This window comes from Galeopterus variegatus, unplaced genomic scaffold (assembly GCF_000696425.1).
Source record: "Galeopterus variegatus unplaced genomic scaffold, G_variegatus-3.0.2 Scaffold3431, whole genome shotgun sequence".
In the NCBI taxonomy this organism is placed as follows: domain Eukaryota; kingdom Metazoa; phylum Chordata; class Mammalia; order Dermoptera; family Cynocephalidae; genus Galeopterus; species Galeopterus variegatus.
Genome location: NW_007729542.1, coordinates 17,041 through 29,450, shown reverse-complemented (window position 1 = coordinate 29,450; position 12,410 = coordinate 17,041). Strand labels below are relative to the sequence as shown.

Genomic DNA, 12,410 nt, shown 5'->3' with positions numbered 1-12,410 from the left:
TCTACCTGACGTTCTGTGTGCAGGAAAATCACGGCCTGGGACGGCCACACTGGACTGGCTTGTGGAGCTTCCTTGGCAAGCCCTCACTTGGCTTCCTCACTGCCCCACTCCTGGGCAGCCCCTGGACTCCTCCCAGCAGTGCACACAGGCCTGTAGGCTCATCTCTTCCTCACTGCGTACAGAGGCAGCCTGGGAAGTCAAAAGAGCAGAGGGGTGGGAGTCAGGACCTAGGGCCCGAGCTCTAGCCCCGGCACTGGTTGATTGTATGACGAGGAGCACATCAATTCTTGATTTGCAGTCTGAGTTTGCTCATCTAAGGAAATAGGAGGTTTGACTACATAGTTTCCAAGGACCTTTCACGTGTTAAGTTGTCTCCAATCCAGTGATTCTGAGCGTGGCCCTATTCGTGCATTGCAGCCTGCTTCCTCTTCCCTTTCACTACTGTACCACCGACTTAACCTCAAAGCGGAATTGCAGAGGCAGCAAAAAAGAAGAGGGAGGGTTTGCCAGGGGGTGTTGCTAGGTGTGCTAAAGATGACTGCACCTTTGGACATGGACGCGATACACATTTCCACCGTGACCACAGCTCAGAGTCTGGGAGGGCTGCTCCACCTTCTCGTGGCCGTGCTTCGTGCTGCTGTTTGGTGACTTCTATTCCCCTTCTAGTCTTCCCTGAGTGCTCACTCTAATTTGATTCTACATGGATAAAAATGTTGAGAGAAGGCCAAGTTCACAGCAGGATTTTGACCAGGCCTCCAAGGATGGCCAGTATTTCTGCTTAGGCTATAGGACAGTGTGAGAAGTATTATGTAGAATTCCATTCTCAGTGGCTTACAGTCAAGTTGGGGAGATAAGACAAGTATAGAGGTGTTAGGTTTACCTTCATGTTTTAAATAAAAGTATGATTTGCTAAGTCTGGCTTTTTCAGGCTGATTTTTAAAAAAATCCATAGCAACCTTGGGAAGACACCAGCTGCTCCCCAGGTGGGTTCAGCTGACTGTGGTTCAGAAGAAATCAGTAAGTAATGGTGCAGGTTGTAAGGTTGATGTAGGTGCCGGCTTTTAGTTCTTTTGGTTTTCTTCTGAAAAAGACAGCTTTCCTCTTTCATCAAACATTAGGGCATCCTATATGCCAGGGACATTTTTAGGACTGAGATATAAAATCTTTAGAGCCAGTTACAAACCTGAGTTCACGTCTGACCATTCTCCTGATTTATGTGAACTCAGGCAAGTTTTTCATCTTCCTAAGACATCTCCCCTTCACAGTGGGAAATAGCAGCACCTCCCTTAAATGTCATAAATATTAAATGAGATAAACTAGATATGTGCTTGATACTTAGAAAGCATTCAATAAATGGCAGCTAGTGTTAAGGAGATTCAGTCCTTGGCTCCCAGGGAGCCTGCAGTGTACCGGCAGAGACAGACGTGCAAAGTTACAGCCTCAGGAAAAGACTGATGCTGGCAGTTGGTGCCAGGTGAACACTGGTCCTCCTTGTTTCTCTATGTCTTTCATGTCAGGGGTCAACGCCATTGCTGTTTACTTTCTGCAGATGTTTGTGACAGGCCGGCTGATGTGCACAGCAGGGCATGGTACCTTTCATCATCTTCATGTATGACTGCCAACAGGGAGGAGAGATGGAGAAGGATTTTTTTTTTCCCTCGGTGTGGAGTCCTTTCTAATGGACTCATTTCAAGCGGCTATTTCAGGACACTTGCTTTCTTCCAGGAATTCACAAGCTCACTTGACAGACAAGATAAAAGAAAGTGGCACCTTCTCTTTCCCGTGAACTCTCCCAGCCCTCTGCTGCACCTGCTGGTTCTTTCTGCACGTGCAAACCTCACTCTGCAGGGAAATGGAGGGAACAGTCCCATGTAGAGGGAACGGACCTGACATGACCTACTGAGGTTTAGGCTAATTCCTTTACATGCATCATCCATTTAGTCTGTTATGCTATTGTAAACCCCAGCCTACAGACAAGGAAACTGAGGCACAGAGAGAAAAGGATGTGTCCACGTTCCACAGTTCAGAAACTGGGGAGCCAGGATTTAACTCTGGGCCTAATTCGGTAAATTCTTATCCATGGACTCAGCCAGGAAGCTTAGAAAACTCATATATACACACACAAGTACCTACCTTCTTACGTATGCCTGGACCCTAGACCTAGAGAAGCTGATGTAATTAGCAGCCTGGAATAGGGCCCTGGTGTTAGCATTTTAAACAAAGCTTCTTGCATGATTTTAAAGTATAGCTGGAGTGAGAACCACTGGCTTTACTCCAAAGTCACACTATACCACATCACTATACAAATAGCATATTTTCCCCCATTAAAGTGCCAGGAAGTTCTTCTCAAACCACATGTTAGAAACAGGAAATTTCTGGACAGGTATGAACTCACGGGAAATTTTTAATCACTTCCTTTACTACTTTCAATGTATAAGCATTTTTACGTTCCTATGGCCCATAGAGTTCAGAGGGAAGAGTTGTTATTACAAATTCCAGAGGAAGAAAGAGATCTGTAAAGACCCTCCTGGATCCTCACTTTTCTGAATCTTGTTCTTCAGTCAGAAGCGCTCCCTGACTGCCCATCATTTCTGGAGGAAATTTTAGCTGATGGTGTGTCTCCTCTCCTTCAATCCCTTCTGGGTGATTTCCTGTTGGGTCACCTGAACTTTGGTTGAATTTCTGTGGCCCACTTGGTTACCACAGGGTAGAGTACAGGGTCCTTAGAGACCAGAGCTGCAGCCCATGTCCACATGGTCATTGACTTAGGGTGACATCCCCTTGGAAACAGATCAAGTCATTGCCACATAGAGTGACTGCTACTCTGCCTCTGCAGATACTGTAACAAGTTGCAGCAAAAATCCCTCATCAGGGTGGTCAGGCCCTGGCTCTCTTAGGAACTGGTCCGTAATGTGCACTACGGCAGTCTACGCTGGTTATTTATGTCCTTTGACATTTCAAAGCACACTTTTTTCCCCCTGCATTTAAAAGGAGAATTATGAAAAACCAAATGTTTTCAGTTGGAAGGCAATATTTCCAAATATTTGGAAGATTACTAAGCAAGACACATGCATGGGGATTAGAGGTAATTCCCAACTGACTTGGCAAGTTACTATGGACATCAACATATCAATTAGGAAATATTTTGGAATTGAAAAATAATAAGGGGCCAAACCCATGGCTTACTCGGGAGAGTGCGGCGCTGGGAGTGCAGCGGCGCTGGGAGCGCTGAGGCCACAGGTTTGGATCCTATATAGGGATGGCCAGTGCACTCACTGTCTGAGCGCGGTGCAGGTGACACCAAGCCAAGGGTTCCGATCCCCTTACCAGTCACAAAACAAAAAAAAAGAAAAGAAAAGAAAAAAAAAGAATAAGTACAATATTTTACTTTTGCTTTTTAAAATTTGATATAAGGATACAAAAAACATTATAAACAAGTTTTTTTTTCCACTAGAGAATAGGATGGCAAAGTGTGAAAGATATTCATTTCCACTATATACTCTCTTAGAACAATAATAACTATGACAACATTGACAGCCAATGTTTACTGAAGGCTTTCTTTGCCCTTGGTTGTATACTATTTCTCTTACCGCATTTATCCTGTACTATTCACACTAACCTTATATGGTAAGTACTACTGCACCAGTTTGAATGCGCTTGGCTATAAATAACAAAAGATTGGCTTAAACGGGAGGAAGCTTATTACCTTACATTATAAGAAATTCCATTGTGGAGTGGCTCCAGAGGACATAAATGCAGAGGCATCAGGATCTGTTATTTCTGCATTTTGCTCTGCATCTTCAGCATGGCAGGTGGTCCTTAAGCAAGCTCTCCTCGTGGCCCTGAGGGGGATGCTACATCCCATCCTCTCGTGGCAACATTGAGTCTTTTCCCCAATGGGTCTTTTGTTGTAAACCTGTCCCAGAAGCCCCCCACTCCCTTAGAGAGTACACACAATTGCTTCACGTGCCCATGCCTAAAGCAACCATCACAAGAAGAAAGAGACCACCGTGGCTGGCTTCCAGGCCAATCAAGGCTCACCGCCTCCCTAAAGCATGTAGAAGAAGGTTAAGAATGGAAAAAAAAAAAAAAAATCACTCAGGCCTATGACAGCAGGTTTGAGCCAGAGGGAAAACATTTTCAAGACCCCACCCAGTCAGGACTATCAATTTATAAAAGTACTTGTAAGGAGTTTGTATTAACACCCATCAAAATTGTCTCAGGCTCCTTTGAAGATCACAGGCCAGGTAATTTGTCCCCTCACCCTTGTAACCGGGATCAGAGTTCTGTTACAAAAAGGGAAAATGGGGGGTAGGGGGATTAGATTGCTGTCTGCTGTACTGTTATCATCCAAATGCTTACACACGAGGAAACTGAGGGTAATAGAGGCCCAGAAAGTTACACAGGGGCACGTGGTTAATAGATATTAGAGCTGAGCCTTGAAATCGGGTCAGCTTACCTCAAAGCCTGTGCTTCTAGCCACTATGATGAACTGCCCTATTGAAAGCTCCTATCCTGCCTTTCTCTGTCTCTTAACATGTATTTTCTAGTAATTATTATTCTAATAATTAAAATCATGAGTTTTTGTTGTTCTTTTAAAATAATTATCTTACAGGGCTCAGTTAATTCTAACCATGGCTCCTCTACTCTGAGAGCTTGGGAAAACCACTAAATCTTTTTGGACTTTGTTTTCCTAATAGTTAAAATGGGAGGGCACAGCTAGATGAGAGCTAAGATCTTTTCTAGCCCTAAAATTCCATTAGTTCTCATGTGAAAAATCATTCAAAGTCGGGATTTAAAAACATCTTCCAGCGTACAAATAATAATGTCTTCCATGAAAAACCAGGTAGGATTTTTAGAAACAGATGTTCTTTCTATAAAATGGATCTGCTTGGGGGCCACCAGTGCAGATGGCGGAGTACAATCCTTCATCACTGGGAGTTTGGCCCTGATAATATCCGAGGGGGGTTTGTCTTCTCTTTTCTCTCTACCATGGTACTGTCTATTCCAAGGACTCAGCTCGCCCAGGTGTGAATATGCCAGGAGACCCATCTGCCTTTGGCTGGGAATGGACAGCTGCTGCACAGAACTCACTGGAAACTTGCTTTCCACAGCATAGGAAGGACAACCCAAGTGAGCAGAAGAAGGAACTTCTGTCTAGGAAATCTGTCCTCCAGAACAAGTACATGCTGCTGGCCTCCCTGTGACCTCCAGCTGAGACCATCAACTTTCCGAGACAGGCTTCCAAGGACTCAGAGGAAGATCTGAACAAAGATGACTTACCCACCCAGCATTTGTTGGTATTGGCAGTAGGAGAGACAAAGGGCAGAGGGTGAGATATGTGCGTATGTGTGTTTTATTTTTTTCTTATTTCTAGAAGACAAGGGATGATATTTAGGTAAGAGAAGAGAAGGGTTTTGGTTACATTCAGACCAATATGAGAATTTGAAATTGAAATGCGAGGCATCAGCCAGGCAATAGTAACATTTGCTGAAGAGCTTTTCATGTTGATATATGTACAAATTTTACCATTAGACAAATATAACATAGTCCAACCTCTCCCATCAAGTTCTGGAAAAGCTGAAACATGTTAATTGACAGCAAATATGTCTTCAGAATTGCCATTCAGCCCAGAGTTAGATACACATCTCCTCTATGCCAAAAAAAATCATAAAATTAGATAGTTAATAGTAGAAAACAAGCAAGACTTGGTGTAAATTTTATTGAATTTATTTGCTTCCCTCATGTTAGAGCTAATAGAAGTCAACCACATACCCCAATAGTTAAATGAGAAAATTATCTATGTTAGTTCATTCTTCCAGCTATCACTGTGATCTGAGAGGAAGACACCCTGTCCACGGAGAGAACATTTTAAAAATCATATAAACATTAGCAGCCCAAAATAAAATCATTATTGAAAATGTAAGTTAAGGAGATGGTTCTCTCACTGTCTCTCTCTCTGACAAAGAAGAGACTGAGGGTGAGGAGGTGTCATTTGTCCTGGGTGACTGAGAAGGTTCTGGTCACTTTGGAAGAGGGCTGCAAGTAGGCTTCCAAACTCATACCCTGAGCCAAGCTCAGCTGCCATGAGACTTATGAGGGTACTTCAAAAAGTTCGTGGAGAAAAAATGGAATTACAGACAATACGAATCTTTCATGAAGACCCTCCTTATTTCATGGTAACAGATAACACTTGCATCTGAATCAGTTGCCGAAAAGCCATTCCAGGAAACTAAAGCAAACATGCACCTTTGGAGTAAATTATCCAAGTAATTGCTCTGATTTCCACTTTTCTTTCTATGAATTAAAGACAAAATTCTTTAGGTAATGGAAGAAATAAGATATGCAACATTATCACCAAATCCTATCTAAGATTTGTCCACATTCTCATGGGCTGGTGGAAACTTTGGATTCTGGCACTCTGAAAGTCATGTACCATTACACATGCAAAGCCCTCCTTCAGTCAAACCAGGGTGGTCCTTCAAAAACCCTGAGAAGGCAGCTGCCCCTCAGAAGGTCCTTTTGGGTTATAGAATTCCAGGCGCTCACACCTCTTAATACAACACCAAAGACAGCTTGGCCGCCTCCAGCCGCCTCCAGCCTCCGATGTGCTGGTGCAGCTGTGAAGAAGCTAACTTTGGCAGCCATAGATCATGGAGGCTTTGTCTCAGCTTCTCTTGGAATAGCTTTTCATCAGGAGACTCACGGCATCTCTCAAAACAAATGCAGGAAGGAGAAGGGAAGCCAACATCAATGGTTGCTGTAAAGAAAAAGACTATTTTGAATGCTTGGGTTTTGGAATATATACAGTGTATGGAATCAATCATTTCTGGTTTATGAACAGCTTGATGTGGTAGAAAAAGCAGTGGATTTGAAGTTGAAGCAATGCGGATTCTAGTTCCAGCTTTGTCTACTGTTCCCAAGTAACTGAGTTTAGCTTCTTTGACCTTGGTTTCCTCATCTGTAAAATGAGAGGGTTTGGCCAGATGATCTTTGACCTCATGATTCTATGAAAAGTGAATGTTGGAAGCACATGTTCACCTTCTCCAGTTACCAGCTGTGAGTATGTGACTGGACCAAATGGCACTAACTGTCGAAATGTTTTAGGCTGAAGGGGAAGCATTCTGAAATGGGATGAGGGCACCTTGTGTTGAAACCTGGAGCTGGTCAACACTCCGAGGCCGGGGCCAACTTGACTTCTGCCTCCCACCCCCCACTTGTCTTAGCTGGACCAGGAGGAACTCACCTAAGGACAAAAAATCTGAAATCAATAATGTTTCGATGGGTAACTTAAACAGTTAGAAATCAGATGTTTGCCCCCCAAATTTAACTTTATTTCTGTAACTGATCTAAAGTTGCTATCCAGCTCAGTTTCACAGATAACCCAGTCTCTTCCAGTTCACAACTGTCTCTTTTGGGTAAATATTAGGCTAAATGTTTCAATGTCAGAACCATATCTATGTCCTCAAGGAAACTTCCTTCTACCCTCCCTTTCCCTACACAGCTTCTGGTAGGGGGAAGCTTACTCTTAAACAAGGCAGTTGGGAGAGGGGTCCTTGGTCTGAGCTGTCTTCTCAGTCTTCTCTGACTTCTACTGAGATGTGCCTTGCCTACCCGGTCACTGGGCAACCTGCATCGGTTTCCACCAAATGAGGCAAATACCATCTGGACTTTTGGGACTTATGTTAACATCTGGCACTTTGCCATTAATTGTGGATTGGAGGTACTAGCACTTGGTGAATTTATTTGTTTGGACTCCAAGCCTTGTTTGGTCCACCACACTTTTAGTACATGTTTCCTAGCTTGGACAATTGGAAATTCTGAACCTCCTACATGCCACCCAAGACCTTGGGGGAATCAGTGACATTATAACAGGCTCTTGCTCTCTACCAAATTCTTCCGTGGTAAAATTTGTAATCCACTTCAGCCTCCCCCACCCAACCCCATGTTACTGCAGGGCACCTGGTGAGGTTGTCTCCTGCTGCTGCCCCAGCTCAGGGGGAAGGAGTGCAATCATTGATTAGTGGTGACCAGCATGGACAGGGAAGATGGAAATGGCTGCATTTGTGCCTCATATTTGCCATCTTAACTTCTGCCCTCATAAGGCAGTGGCTCTTGTCTTCAAATTGACATCATTTCTCAAGTGAAGCTGGAGTGTGTGTGTGTGTGTGTGTGTGTGTGTGTGTCTATAGTGACTTGGAGCTGAGGTTCTCAAACATTAGCAGGCAGATAATCACTGGAGGGCTTCTTAAAACAAGCTGCTGACTCCACCCTCAGTTTCTGATTCTGTAAGTCTAAGGTGGAGCCTAGGAATTTGTATTTCTAACAAGTTCTCAGGTGATGCTGATGCTACTGATCCTGGCACCACACTGACCCAGCATCTCCAGGTTCTGTTGCTGTGTATACGCAGTGGGCAAAGCAGCACAGTGTCTGAGTAGTTTTGTGCATGGAAACCTGAAGATATATAGTTTTTCAATCTGAGAGATACTACTGGGGTATAAGTAGAGAATAAGTATTTAAAAAGTAATGGATGAGCCACCTATTTAGGTTATTATATTATATATTTTCTAATGGTTCTATCTTTTCTTCTGATGCTTTCTCTAGCTATGTATGTGTCTAGACACCTAGGTTAGCTCTGAACTCAGATCCCAGCCCCTGCAAGCTTGCTGCTTTCAGGAGGAGGAAGCCAGGGAGAACAAGCACAGCCTATCTATGGCACAGCCTGAACCTATGGGTTTTTTCTTATACTGTTTCCTTTCCATTATCTTCTATGTTGCAAACTCAAATTAGCATTGATTTTTTTAACTCACAACTTTATTTATATACTATAAAATTCATGTATTTTAAGTGTACAATTCAGCCATTTTTAGTACATTTGCAAAATTATACAACAATCCCCACAATCTAATTTTAGAACATTTTTATCACTGCCTAAACATCCTCATGCCCATGTACAATCACTTCTATTTCCACTCTCTGTCTTAGGCAGTCACTCATCTACTCTCTGTCTCTATATCTTTGCCTTATCTGGACATTCCATATAAGTGGGATCATACAGTATGAGTTCTTTTGAGTCTGGCTTCTTTCACTGAGCATACTGTTTTGGAGGTTCAGGCGTGTTGTGGTGTGTTTCAGCACTACGACAAGCACTTACTTTTGTTCAACCTCCCTTTGATGCACACACCTCTCTCCATTTCTGTTGTTACTCTTTAGTCTAGGTCCTTGTTACTCAAAGTGTAGTCTCCAGCCAGTAGCATCAGCATCACCTGAGAGACACTCCATGCAGATTCTCAATCAGAATCCACAATGGAGCAGGACCCCGGGGGATTCATGCACTCCTTGCAGTTTGAGAAATGTTGCCCTACAGAAGCTCTTTGCCTCTGTCTGAAGATTTTCACAGCAGCCTTCACACTGGCCTCCCTGCCTCCAGACTCCCCATCTCCAGTCTCCCAGCAAGACCACCCAGCCTGCACACTGCTGCCTGTGGTTATGCCTAAGGGGCCAATCTCCACATGCCTCACTCCATTTCTTAAACAACCTAAGTGACTTATTTACAACCTATTTACTGTGTCAGTGCCAAGTCCCCAACATTCCAGTGTGGTACTCAAAGCTTTCTAAAACAGCCTCTTCTCTTCCTACAGAAGCTTCTCACCTTCAACACTCCAACACATGACAGCCCCAACACATGACAGCCCCCTCACTCCACCTGATCACACCGTGGTCAGCCTTAGGTTCAAGTATCTTACTGAGCTGTTCCCTCCATTTACAGAATTCTAATCCACCCCTCTGAGCACAGGTTCAGGCCCCATCCCTTCCTATCCTGCCCCACACAGGACCTCTCCCAACCTGTAGCTTCACATTGAACTTTACTTATTCTAAACTCTAAGAATACACATCAAATACTGAATGCTGTGGTTACTCTTCAGCTGCTCATAGTAATACTAACAATAATGATAACAGTAGTAATGACACCAAAGACTGCCATGGCAGTTTATGGTTTATTAATACTATAACTTACCCCATTTTGCTGATACAATCTATATATCTCTCAAATACAAAAATATAAGTTCCTAGAGAATAAGGATTATTTCTTAAAGGTCATTGACTTTGGTTACAAGGGGAGCCTTAGCCATATGACAGGCACTACACAAATTCTGCAGGAATGAACACCAGGCCAGAGGCAGGATGATAGTTGCACCCAGAAGGGAAGAATTGATTCCAATAGAGCTTAAGTATGGAAACTGTTAAAGGACAAATGATAAAAATATAATTACTGCTACTATTATTGACACTTATTAAATACTGTGTGAGATCTTCTATGTATGTTATCTTATGCAATTTTTATTAGTCCTTGCAGAAGTGGGCACTGTTATTCCTAGTTAGGGAGGCACTCTTATTCATCCCTGTGAGTGAGGAAACTGAGGCTCAAAGAAGTTATGCAGCTTATCCAAGGCATACAACTAGTAAGTGATAGTGCTAAGATTCCAGCCCAAGTTTCTGACTCTATGATGCTGTCTGTCCCTACTGTGAAAGTAGCTCCACCCGGGGAGTACCAGGACACGACTGGACAGCTAGGGGCTTGGAGGTCATAACTATTTTTCTGAGTCAGGAAGTGTTTCCACAGGCAATATTCCTGTTTTCATTGGAATGCTGGTGAGATTTAAAGTCACCCATGAATTTCCTCCTTTGCGTCAGAGAACACTCAAAGGGAACAACCCAACGGATACAGATGGACTCCGCCAGCTTCCTTGGCCAAGTTCCTCTTGTTCTCTACTTGCCCTAAGTGCCTTAGCTGGGCTGACGACTCTCTCTGATCGCAATGCCTTTGCTGCAATTTCATCTCGGTCTGGCCAAGAGAGTAAAGGGGACTCTGAGCTTCTCAGATTAGAGCTATACTTAAAAGGTAAATGACCTCATTCTTACCCATGGGTGATATGTAACTTGATTCTACTGACTGCCAATAAGTTTCCAATATCATCAGACTACCCAAACCCTGGAAAATGTTTATTTCCCCACTCCATGTTTACACAGTTATTGCTTAGCAATTCCCACATCTTTCTAATGGTCCCCAGGTCACTAGACAAAAAAACAAAAAGCAACAAAAAACAAACAAACAAACAAAAACATGAAGACTTCTTATAGCTCACAGCTTCAATTATGATTTCCATGAAGCCACTCTCAGAATGAAGTGGAATGAGGCAATATAGAAATTTGGGATCATAGTGACCTGGAACCCCTCTCCCCAAAATATAAAAGTGATGACGACTCTTATGAAGTGTTGGGTTTAACTGAGTATGTGAGAAGACACCACTGGTGGAACCGAGTGTTTGGCCACAGTTCAGCACCTACGGTTGAAAAATACTCAGTAGCTACCCAGATTGTAATGGGTGGCGTGACTGGATGGTGTGCAGGATTTTGGTTCCAGAAAGCTGGAAAACTTGCAGCAACTGCAGTAGGTGGTGGCTTTCTTCTTCAGATTGCCAGTCACAGTGGCTGTGTGCAGATCGACTGGAAGAGAGTTGAAAAAGATGCAAACAAGGCAAAAAGACAGGTTAAGAAACAAGCAAATAATGCAGCACTTGAAATCAACAATACAATTGAAGAAGCAACAGAATTTATCAAACAGATGGATATCCAGTGGATTTGTGGGAGGCTTTCTGCTACGCCTTGCATCTTAAGGGCATGAGCGTTCTAGCACAGTGGATTCAATGTGAGAAGAGAAGTGGTGGCTACGAGGTGGTCTCTTAGCAGCACATGCCACTATAGTCTCCAGAGCAAGGAGCAACGACTGGCTGGAAATACTGAACTCACAACACAGCGATGTGCCATCTGAAGCTTGGCAAATTAGTATCTGCTGTCAAACAACCCATATGGTATGTGAACAACAGTATCCTTGAGCAAAACATGGCTTTCCTCATTTTTTAAAATTTGTATCTGTTTAGAAATTGGCCTATATCACCACTGGATATAGATATGGAGAGAAAAATAAATGTTGGATTTAGTGCCCATTGGAAAAAAAAAAAAGAAAAGTAAAGAAAAACAGAAACTTGGAGCCAGGAGAAATGGCAGGGACAATCCAGTCAGAGTTCCTCAAGGGGTCCCTCAGAGAATGGCATTCTGTGGAGGTCCTTGTCAGCCACCATAGAATGTGCGGATTGTGTTAGTATTCTATAACAGTGAAACAAATTCCTGTAAATTTAGCAGCTTGAAACAACATCTGCTCAGTAGCTCACAGTTCTGCGGATCAGAAGTTGGCACAGCATGGCTGAGTTCTCTGCTCGGGGTCTCAGAAGGCTGAAATCAGGTGTTGGCCAGGCTAAGTTCTATTTTAGAGTCTCTGGGGAAAAGTTGACTCCCAAGCTCATTATTGTTGCACCCATAGAACTGAGGTCCCTGTTGTTTGCTGACTG

General features: G+C 43.3%; 1 pseudogene; it reads left to right on the top strand.

Annotated features, from left to right (window-relative positions):
- The first annotated feature begins 534 nt into the window (after nt 1-534).
- Nucleotides 535-11,678, top strand: LOC103600732 (annotated as a pseudogene).
- Nucleotides 11,679-12,410: the final 732 nt, after the last annotated feature.